The sequence below is a fragment of the Scylla paramamosain genome, unplaced genomic scaffold, assembly GCF_035594125.1.
Source record: "Scylla paramamosain isolate STU-SP2022 unplaced genomic scaffold, ASM3559412v1 Contig71, whole genome shotgun sequence".
In the NCBI taxonomy this organism is placed as follows: Eukaryota; Metazoa; Arthropoda; class Malacostraca; order Decapoda; family Portunidae; genus Scylla; species Scylla paramamosain.
Window position 1 is genome coordinate 398,225 of NW_026973736.1, and position 11,776 is coordinate 410,000.

At 43.7% G+C, this 11,776-nt stretch overlaps 1 protein-coding gene across 21 annotated transcripts in view; it reads left to right on the top strand.

Moving 5' to 3' along the window:
- The window catches only part of LOC135098630 (uncharacterized), a 76,707-nt gene that overhangs the window by 26,552 nt on the left and 38,379 nt on the right, over positions 1-11,776 (top strand). For 9 of the 21 annotated variants that reach the window (XR_010267196.1, XR_010267195.1, XR_010267199.1 and 6 more), the window contains exons 2-3: positions 2,502-2,658; positions 3,752-3,847. The exons of 4 other annotated variants lie outside the window; for them this stretch is intronic. The gene's annotated coding sequence lies outside the window, so the exon portion shown is untranslated. Of the gene's footprint in view, positions 1-2,432; positions 2,659-3,003; positions 3,272-3,751; positions 3,848-11,776 lie in introns of all 21 variants that reach the window. 8 more of the 21 variants (XR_010267207.1, XR_010267202.1, XR_010267205.1 and 5 more) reach the window with 3 other exon arrangements.

Genomic DNA, 11,776 nt, shown 5'->3' on the forward strand with positions numbered 1-11,776 from the left:
GAGTCAGCGGCCCCATCACGAGGGGAAACTGAACTATTACTCCCATCCCAGGCGGCCGATTTATGTTTTCCTCATGTGACCTGCTCCCTCCTTCTCCTCCTCATCCCCTCCCCCAGCCTGCATGAGGGAAAGAGAGAGAGAGAGAGAGAGAGAGAGAGAGAGAGAGAGAGAGAGAGAGAGAGAGAGAGAGAGAGACGCATAAACCTACGTATATCTGCTCTTTCCTATAAAAAAAAAAAAGTACACCTATGCATTAACAACTGAAAAAAAGAGATAAATAATAGAAAAGTCAAGACGTGCAATTCAGTGAAGCACATTGAGCAGCATGCAGTTATCACCATCACCACCATCACAACCATCACAACCATCACTATCATGGCGGAGAGGAGGAGGATAATGATGAAGAAAGTGTTGGTAATGAGGCGGCGCTCCTCACTTAACACCTCCTGTGAAGTCATTACAGCCTCCATAATTACCCAGCTGACAAATCCGCCGCGCCGCACCGCACATTTACAGCCGATCAATATGGAAACACACCCGGAGAAACACCAGGAGAAATACCCTCCCCATTCTTGCGGCAGCGGTACCTTTAGCACCTACTACAGGAGAGGAGGTGGGGGGGTTCCGATCGTCTCGCGGCGGCGCAGTCTCGCTCGGGTGTTCGCGGGAGCGATTACCACATGCACTTCGGCAAACGAGGCGACCAGTCGTGCCTCCGTCGTTATGAGGAGAGCAGCGGAAAGGGCGTGAGGCTTCCGGTGTGTGTGTGATTAAACGTATTCACAAAGACTTTACCTTCATCTTGCCTTCCTCTCTCCTGTTTCTCCTCCTCCTGTGGTCATCGTAAGCCTTCTCTTCCTTTCAGCACACATGGTCCTCCTCCTCCTCTTCCTTTCCTCCCTTCTACCTTTAATCCTCCTCTTCCTTCAGTCTCCTCTTCTTCCTCCTCCTCCTCCTCTTCCTTCTTCTTCTCTCCATTCCTGTCCGCCATCACCTCCACCTCCTCCTTCCTCTTTGTTATTGTAATGAGAGTGCTTTGTCAGCTGATTCTGTCTGGAAATTCTTCTTCCTTTCAATTTCCTCTTTTCTTTGGGTGAAATTCTGCGAATAGGAAGTAGCGGCACGAAGGTAAACAGGTGCACAGGATTGCAGGAAACAAAACGGAAGGAACACTGAGAAAAAGTGAGACAGCGTAAAATATATACATGGAAAAAGGAGAGGATAGGAGAGGTGGAAAGTTAAAATTTATTCCTGTCTGCGTTCTTTCCCCTCATCTTCCTCTCACTCACTTAATTCACCCTCCTTCACTCACCCTGCCTGTCCTCCTCCAGCCCTCTCTCAGCCTCACAATGCCTGCCTCTCCACCTTCTCCACCCACTCCACACTCCAGCCTGGCACGGATGCACCGGGTAATGGAAGGCTCCCTGGCAAGGCGACGTGCTTGCATACCTGAGTTTACCTTCACCTGTCCTGGGGTGAAAAGTCGATGGTACACTCTGGGTGAAAACTTGATAGAGAGAGAGAGAGAGAGAGAGAGAGAGAGAGAGAGAGAGAGAGAGATTCGTGTGTATCATAACAGACTTAGAAGGCAAAACACGCCCTTTGCCCTAACACTGCGCCACTCACTGCTACCTAGAATAACATCAGCATAAACAGCTTCTCTTTTTGTTACGTTTTTTTCTGTGTTCCATAATCATCCGTTCGCTCTAAAGGGTCGGTGCTCTGGGTGGACGAAGCGTTTCAATTCCTTTCGTGTGTAGTTCCATTATTTAGTGGCGGTCGTTAATCAAAGGCGCCCGCAGACACCCACACACTATGCCACCGGTCACTGCTCACTCCGGGATCCGAACAGGAGGGCGAGACACGCTGAGTGGAGCTTCATCGGGTTGATTCGGATTCCAAAGCGAATCCACTAATCTACTGTTACGAATTAAGCCTGTTTATTTATGTTCATGGCCGCGGCGGATTTTTTTTTTTTTTTTTTTTTTTTTTTTACTATTTATCGGGGATTGCTGCCTAAATCTAATCCGTCAGATTGTGTTTCTGAATTTCGTCACTGAATGTGTTATTATTATTGTGTTTCCTGAAGATGAGATGAACATGAATTTGCTTCTCTGTCATTATGAGAATGAGGGATGTGTGTGTGTGTGTGTGTGTGTGTGTGTGTGTGTGTGTGTGTGTGTGTGTGTGAGCTGAGCAAACAAAAGAAACGCATCGTGACGCAGAAAATAAGACTAGACAAACAAACGAGAGAGAGAGAGAGAGAGAGAGAGAGAGAGAGAGAGAGAGAGAGAGAGAGAGAGAGAGAGTGGAGTACAAAGGCGAGGGAATGCAACACACGCACACACACACACACACACACACACACACACACACACACACACACACATTACTCTATTTCAGTGGTTATCAACACGTTGTACACTTCCCAGGACGGTGACCTCAAGACTTAGAAACACTTAACGTAACCTGACGGGGGGAACACCTTCTTTCTCCCGCAGCGCAATGGACCAACACGAATAGCTGGAGCTCGGGGGACAGGCGCGCGCGAAGGCAGACGGCGACAGATTTGTGACTCAAAACAAAAGCATCGTGACAGCACAAGTGGGAGCGTCCGTCATTCTTCACTGCAAGACCTCAAGTGCGACTGGCGGCCTGGTAAATGACGGAGTGTGTCAGCAAGTTACCTTAAGATCTGAAGTTCCTGTGGGGAAGCGTCGGTACCTTGATGTGACTGAGGTTGTGTTGATCTCTCGCCCGTATTCTTAAACGCTTTTGTTCTTTAATTAAGAGTATTTTTAAGGGATACAGCGATGATTTATAGAATTTTCTTGTGTCTGAGTTTGTTATTAAGACTATTTTCAAAAGCCACGCATATATTCGTCTTGTTCTCGTGGGTCTTTTCCCTTCTGAGATGAATCTACACCCTTAAAAACTACACACCCTTAAAAACTCTAACTTCTCCTAGAACCTATTAAAAGTAAAACACTAAATATTCACCAGATTTTTTAAGAATACGCTGCTCTAAGGCAAGCACTGAGAAACAAGGAACGTCATCGCCTCCAATACGATGACTGGTGAGGTAAACAAGTTATAAGTCACTCGTGATGGCGCAGGCGGCGCGTGGAGGCGAGGCTGCCCACCGCGTCCATCCTCTGAGTGGCATTAGTGCAGGAGTCCTTGTCTCATCAGCCTCGGCCTCCACAAACACGGGCTGCTTTAACACTTGTGAATATAAGGCAAAAAACATGGTGACTCGAGCAACTTTTCTGTGAGTTTATTGCACTTCCTGAGGGAGTGCTTGCTTAGGATATATAATTACCTATTTTGTATTTATCTATTAATTATATTTTTATTTTTATTTTATTTAATTTTTATGAGGGAACTATCAATTATCAGTGGAGTTTTCGTAGTGTTTGTTTAGCATATATTTACGCAGAAATATATGCAGTTTCAAACCACAGCATATTACATACATACATCTAAGACAACTAGGTCACAGTGGATCAATAGTAAAGTCCTTGGATAGAAACTTAAACTGCAAGGCGTTGGAGCACCTTCTAATGGCCTTAACAATGTGCTTACGATACACAACAATAGCTTAGGCAACAGTGACGTGGATGTACTGCACGCCATCAATCCAAGCCCGTTAAGCGAACAATAACACTCGTCTAGACACACACACACACACACACACACACACACACACACACTCGCGTGCTAAGACCATGACCGTCTGTGTGCTCTGCAGGTGTCTTGGATCAGGAAGAGGGACTACCAGCTCCTGACGGTGATTCTGTACACACACTCCAGTGACGACCGCTTCTCCATCAACTACTTGCATTGGGTGAGTGTTTGCTCTCGTGTGTGTGTGTGTGTGTGTGTGTGTGTAGAGGGGGTATTTTCTCATGAATGTAAATATTAATGTATAGATTCTCTCTCTCTCTCTCTCTCTCTCTCTCTCTCTCTCTCTCTCTCTCTCTCTCTCTCTCTCTCTCTCTCTCTCTCTCTGGCCCTATATTTAGCAGTGGGAATTCCAGGCACTGCAGGTGTTTAGCTGAAGGAAAATGTCACGTTGCGAGAGAGACCAGTGTGTAATGACTCTTGGATTGAAAATATTGAAGTGCAGTTGTGTGCATGACCTAATGAAGGTGACGCCAAGCACACTCGTTGATTTAACGGTAAATTTTTTTTTAACAATGAAGATGAATAAATCAAAGTCAATAACATGAACAGTTAATCATTAAGCAATATATTAGCTTCGATTACTAATTAAAAGTTAATAAAAAAAAACTGACATGGAATAAAAATCATAAACCAATATTTCCTAAACTCTTCAGTTCTTCCTTATTTATTGAATTGAAGTAAGATTTAATTAATTTTCATGTTCATTACAAATCAAGCATTTCAACGCTTCACATGCATGCGTATTCACAGACAACAATAATGTTAACGAAACACAGATGAAGCACAACACTCATGATTGCAGTCGTCCAATCAGTCCCTAACATCCTCGTCCATATTAAACACGATGACGCCCAAAATATTTGTTTGCAATTACACACATGCACGAAATATTGCCATACACTCTCATTAAACCCTGCTGGTCATGATGACGGGCGGCCACCACTGCCTGACACACACACACACACACACACACACACACACGTTCACCATAACGCCTACAATTGAGTAACAAGACTGAGGATGTATTGTGTGTGGCGGCGCAGGTGTGTGCTGTCTTATCCCAGCGGCGAGCTAGTATTGTGGCGCCATTGTGTTGTCATTGCAGTCAACACTTCACCGAGTTTTTTTGAGGCCACGGCGGCTCGGGATGAGAGTCGCGGTAATACGGCTTGAGGGTGGCGCGGCGAGCGGCGGCACGAGGCTCGGTGTTCACTCCTGGCGGAGAGCCTGCACCTGCTGCCTCGTCCACACACACACACACACACACACACACACACACACACACACACACACACACACACACACACACAGTATACACTAGGCACTTTATCCTTCCACCATATTCTTGTGCCGAAATCCGAAAACCCTATACTGAAATATATTCCCATAAGACGAGTCTGTGGCAGGATTTGTTGCTCATCCACCCACCTCACCAACCCTGCACGATATCAAGGATGCTTTATATATATATATATATATATATATATATATATATATATATATATATATATATATATATATATATATATATATATATATATATATATATATATATATATATATATACACTTCCAAAAACAGAGAAGCATCCTAAACATCAAAGACCTAAGATAGTATCAGCCGAGAGAGAAGGAATGCAACAGAAAACGAGCTACAAGACCGCTTACGGAGCGAAGACTATGTATGGCATGATGGCATGAGGTGGTGGTGGTGTTAGGGGGGTGTGAGGGAAGCGCACGAATTTCCAGCACCGCGTTATGGCGGACGCAGATGAGGACCCAAGCAAACTAACAGCGGCCATATACTCTCTCTCTCTCTCTCTCTCTCTCTGGTGTAAGCATTTCGTCTCCAGGGCGATACATTACGAAGGACGGGGGGGGGGGGCGTAAAACAAGGCGCAACAGGAAGGAACACCGTGCTTTGGATGCGGTTTAAGGCAAATACCCATCACGGCCGGGACGCATCACCATCACCGGAATTTTACTGGTAATTCCCGGCTGGAGAAGGCAGGAAGGGATCGAGAAGAGGAAGGCAGTATTTAGGGCAATGGCGGCGTGGGGAGCTGCGGTAGGCAGGAATTATTGTTTATTATTGGATAAAAATAATGACTTTTATGTTCATTTAGGGGAGCTTCGGCAGGATCCCTTTTTTCACGCAGGGCCAATTAAGGAAAGCTGGTGCATGATCCTTTTTTCCCGGTGTCGAGCCAATTACGAGCACCTAGGAGTTGGGCGCCAGGTGAGTGCTCAGTTCACTAGTCCGGGGATCTCCATGCCGCCAAGACTTATCTTTCCGAGTAACTTTCTATTTCAGCATAGTTTATTTTCGAAACTTTTCCGAGGTGACTGGGAAGCTTTTGCCAGGCTTTCACTGAGTATAAATATGCGCTGGAAAGCTGGAAAAATGGCTGGTGCGCGCGCGTGCGCGCGAGCGTGCACGTACGCACGCTAGCACCCACCCACACACACACACACACACACGGCGAAGCAAATGGGCGAGCCTCTTAGTGTGTAGCCCCTGTTCACCTAGCAGCAAATACGGGATGTAACCCGAGGGGTTGTGACCTCGCTGTCCCGGTGCACAGTGGGACCAAATGATAAATTTCTGGCCAAAATAGGAGATTACAGTTTACTAATTTACACTGGTCCAGCGAAAGTTATGAAGTAGCATGTCGGAATACCGTGGTTATTTCCGGCATAAACCATTCCATGATGATTTTACAGAGCATATAATGATGTTCAGGAAAAGAGAAAATCATTATATTTTTGTTATTTTTTTTACATGTAGCAAACAAAAATCGCTGTAAATAAATGGCTATTATTCTTTTTTTAATGTGATAATACAGATATAAGGAAAAGTATTTAATATTAGGTTTTATAATAGGCTTTTAGTGAAACGCCTGTATGGTAAGATCGGGTCATATCGGATCCCGATACCCAATTAGTTTGGAAGAATATACATAAATAAACATGTCTGTAAAGAAAAGGGCTCCACATACGTCCACCATTAAGAATAAGAGAGTTTATCTACAACAGCATTCGAATTTCGCGCGAGAAGGAGACTGGGAGGGAGGGGCGCGCGCGAGTTCTCTGTCTTGTGTAACAGCACCACACACACCGCCCAGTGTTTCAACAACCTGATAAAGCCTTCATTAGTCCAAGGTTAGACCTACCATTTCTGTACTTATATTATGAATATATAGAGAACGTCCAAGTGTGCATGTAATAATATATAATGCAAATTTTGGTGAAAAAAAAGAAGAAACTGTTAAGCCGTCACGCAAATATAACAAAATGAATAAAATAGTTAGCCCTAATAATTAAAAGGAAATCGTGCTTATTCAGCAGTAACTTGCTTAATATGACTTTACTACAAACACAGACAAGTATAGATGTATTGTTTCTTTAATTTCAGATGGCGGGGATTGCTAGAAGTGTTCCATTAGACAAGTATATATCACGTAGAGACTGCCACTCATTTGAACAAGTTATTTCTAATGTAATATCAGAACATGAGATATTGCATCACCACACACCGACACTGACACCTGCAGCAATTTCAACCTTTAAAAATGACTTCCAGACACGATGGAGAAAGGCAAATTACATCAATGTCAGGTTCCAAAAGAATAATAGTGTTTGGCTCTCAAAGGAATTAAAATTACAGGAAATTGAGGACAGTACACAACATGAGATCTCAAACACCAGTGAAGCAGGTCATTCAAAGAGAGGTCGATCATCTGCAGACTTCAAAACTGCTAGTGAAAGAACAAAGCCAAGAAAAACAGAAGTAAGAAGAAATATTCAGCAGAAGAGCTTGTCTTTGCAGCTCAGATAAAACTTAGGAATTCTGGGAAAAATCATGCTGCGAAGATTTGTAAGGAGTAGCATTAAGTACCCCGACTAGGTAAACAAAAATGATAAAGAAATTGGTGAACAAAACTGAAATTCCTCTGACTCCACACGAGGCACTTTCCATAATGCTCAATATAAACATGAGCAAAAGTACTTACAATTATTAAAGAATCATCCATAAAGAAAGAAACTGTACACTTTATCCATCCTACAAAAGTGTGGTAGAAGCTACAAAGACTTGTTATCCCCCGGGCATTAACATCAGTGATTTTAAAGCAGAAGTCCCTCTCCAAAACTTGCTTGATAAAACTGCCTCAAGTCTACTGCTTTCTCAGAAAATGGTTGTTGACCTAATCAGATCACAGTCAGCACATACCATGCCACTCTCTTTTGAACTCCTCAGTAAATATGGTTTTGATGGCAGTGGAAATCATTCCCTCTATGCCATGAAATATGACAATACAAATAGTGATGTGAGTGAAACTAACATGTTTGCAACTTTCCTATGCCCCCTTAAGTTACTTGAGAAAAGAAGCAAGATGACAGTCTGGCAAAACCCTGCCCCATGCTCATCTGTTTATTGCCGCCCCCTTACATTGCAATTCATCAAGGAAACTCCACATCTTATTCCATCTGAACATGAATTCATTAAAAATAAAATACACAACCTGATACCAAGTGAAGGAGAGGGTAATACTGTATACCACAAACTGATTCTGACCATGGCCGATGGAAAAGTACGCCAGGCACTAACCACCACTGCATCTTCCACTTGTTATTTATGTCAACCTGTCACAAAACCCTCTGGAATGAATAATTTAACTGTAATAAAAGAGAAAGTAACATCAACAGAACATTTAGAATTTGGTATATCTCCTTTGCATTGACTAATAAATACCCTGGAATGTGTTTTGCACATTGGCTGCCGTGTGCAGGTAAAAACATGCTGTGTAAAGGGAGAGCTGCCAAAAAATACTGTAAAGAAAAGAAAAGAATTCAGAGGGAACTAAAAGAAACACTTGGAATTAATGTGGACTTCTCTGCACAAGGTAGTGGCAACACAAATAATGGAAATAGTGCAAGAAGGTTCTCTAGTGAGCCTTCAAAAGCTTCAGCTATTACAAAAGTGGACGAACAACTTATCCATCGATTGTCAGTTATTCTGTTTGCTTTGAATTCTGGTTATGACATCGACACTGAAGCCTACAGGAAGTATGCTGAGGACACAGCACATCTCTGTGTGACCCTCTACAACTGGTATTATATGCCAGCCTCAGTACACAAGATGCTGATGCATGGCTCAAGTGTAATCCAGGCTTTGAACATTCCAATAGGGCAGGCATCTGAGGAGGCCATTGAGGCCAGACATAAGGATGTCAGGAATATACGATGCAGCCATACATGCAAAATATCAAGAGTAAGAGTGAATCAAAGGCCCTAAGTGAATTCTTAGGGCACCACGGCAAGCAGCCTCGGCGGGGCTGCCGCACGCTGAGCCGCAGGTGGGATGGAGCCTCCTGCAGCGTTGCGGCGCGAGCCACACACTTCAAATGATAATTCAGTTTGTTTCCAGACATTTTATGAAATCACACTTCTTGCTCAAGATTTGCTGAACATGAAACTGAACCACATCCAGGATGACCCGACTCAGTGTTCACGAGCATGGCTGTCTGGGCCTGAAATTGAGCTCAGACCAAGAAAAGAAACCATTTCCTGCGTCCAGCATGTCACCAACTCTCGGATTCCCTGATTTTTTTAACAGAAAACAGCAACAGATTGGAAGTCACGCATTGTATTTCAGTAAATGTTACAATGTTACTAAGTGAGCTGTGGCCCAAACATCCTGAGTGAGTGAGGCCTTGATCTGTGACACATCTGTCCTGATAATCGCCTGACTCGAGGCTCTTATCACCTGAGTTTTTTTTCTGCTTCAGTAGCAAGTGATTGTAAACCCCGTACTGTGAGTCCGCCATCACTGACATCACTCCGCCAAAGAGGAAATTAATTTGAACTTCCACACATAAGGGAAACTGCAGGAAGCCACCAGGCCTACACATGGCTGTCACTTACCGTCCCCATCCATCAATATGTGTAATAATATAAAGATGCCTAATGACTCAGCATTAACAACCTGACTATTGCGTCTTTCACTCCTCCACCATTCATCTCTCCTCTGGGTATCCATTCACCACGGCACAAGCGCTTCCTTCTCACGGATGCACACTTGTACTTATTCCCTTTTCACACTAGAGGGACACGTTTTGGCTTCACCGCTGCACTCTGCCTCTAGATAAACGAAGCATGCAGAGTGAGGCGGCCAGTGTGAGGCGGCCAGTGTGAGGCGGTGCAGGGATGAAGGGAACAGGGTTAAGAACAGTGGGTGGTCATCAAACACATGACCTGACCTCGTTTCCTGGCCTTCAGACTCAACGGAATGGAAGTTATGGGAGGCGGGAAGTTAGACGATTTACGCTGCAGAGAGAGAGAGAGAGAGAGAGAGAGAGAGAGAGAGAGAGAGAGAGAGAGAGAGAGAGAGAGAGAGAGAGAGAGAGAGAGAATACATGTACCTGGAGCTGATACCAGAGCGTGTGCATGGGTGTATGAAATTACTCTGCATGACTACTTGATTTGATGTATGGGGCGCTGCGGGAACCAGCGAGCGCCTCACTCACTCACTCCTCCTCCTCCTCCTCCTCTTCCTTCGCCGCATGTTCTCGACAAGGGCACACAAATGGTCCTCAAAATACCATTGTTATATAAACTCTCTCCAGCCAATATGTTCTCCTCCTCCTCCTCCTCCTCCTCCTCCTCCTCCTCCTCCTCTTCCTTCGCCGCATGTTCTCGACAAGGGCACACAAATGGTCCTCAAAATACCATTGTTATATAAACTCTCTCCAGCCAATATGTTCTCCTCCTCCTCCTCCTCCTCCTCCTCCTCCTCCTCCTCCTCCTCCTCCTCCTCCTCTTCCTCTTCCTCCATGCAAGAGAAATAAACCTAAATGGTGGACAAACAAGATTGAGTCACAACTACTGCAGAAAAATCGTGCCTACCGTAAATATTTGTCCTCTCAGAATGAGGCTGATAAACTAGAATACGACAGACTCCGACGCGAATCAAAAAAGCTCATTAGACAGAGTAAGAAAAATCTAGAAATGTATATTGCAAGCATTGCTAAATCCAATCCCAAAGAATTTTACAGTTACGTTCGAAATAAAAAAGTCATTACATCTCACATTAATCACATTACACTAGATAACGGTAATTTTGTCACCGGAGAAACTCAGATCGCGGACACACTGAATGATTATTTTGCTTCAATTTTTACAGAGGAAAATACTCATACAATCCCCGAACCACTCCTTATGCTCCACAACATAACCCCCTTAAGTGTCTGCGTTTTTCATGAAAACGAGATAATCAAAGTAATTGATAAGATGAAAACTGACAAAGCCCCCGGCCCAGATGGTATTGCACCACGTGTCTTGAAAGAAACTAAATTCCAAATTTGTAAGGCCCTTTCGTTGCTTTTCACCAAATCATTTAACTGCGGTAAGGTTCCCGAGGATTGGAAGTTAGCTAACGTTACCCCTATAGAAAAGAAAGGCGATAATTCACTTCCAAGTAACTACAGACCTATCAGCCTTACATCTGTAGTATGTAAACTAATGGAAACAGTAATTCGCAATAATTTAGTGAACTTTCTAGAGGAAAATGATTTAATCAATGACTCGCAGCATGGCTTCCGAAACAGACGTTCTTGTCTAACTAATCTGCTTGATTTCTTTTATGATGTTTTCACCATGTACGACGAAACAAAGGCAGTAGATATAGTGTATCTAGATTTTCAAAAAGCTTTTGACAAAGTTCCCCATAAGCGGCTACTAGCTAAATTGAAGTCACATGGTATAAATGGAAAACTTCTCAATTGGCTTGAAGACTGGCTGTCTGAGAGAAAACAGCGCGTTGTTTTAAATGGTAAATTTTCAAACTGGCGAGAAGTTCTAAGTGGTGTACCACAGGGATCAGTGCTCGGCCCTGTTCTTTTCCTTATTTACGTTAATGATATCGATGAGGGCCTCACCTGCAAAGTATCTAAGTTCGCTGATGATACAAAAATAATGAATAAAGTAGTCACGTCTGAGGATAAAAGAAAATTACAATCTGATCTTGACCACTTAGCCACTTGGTCAGACAAGTGGCAGATGAGCTTCAATGTAGATAAATGTAAAGTGTT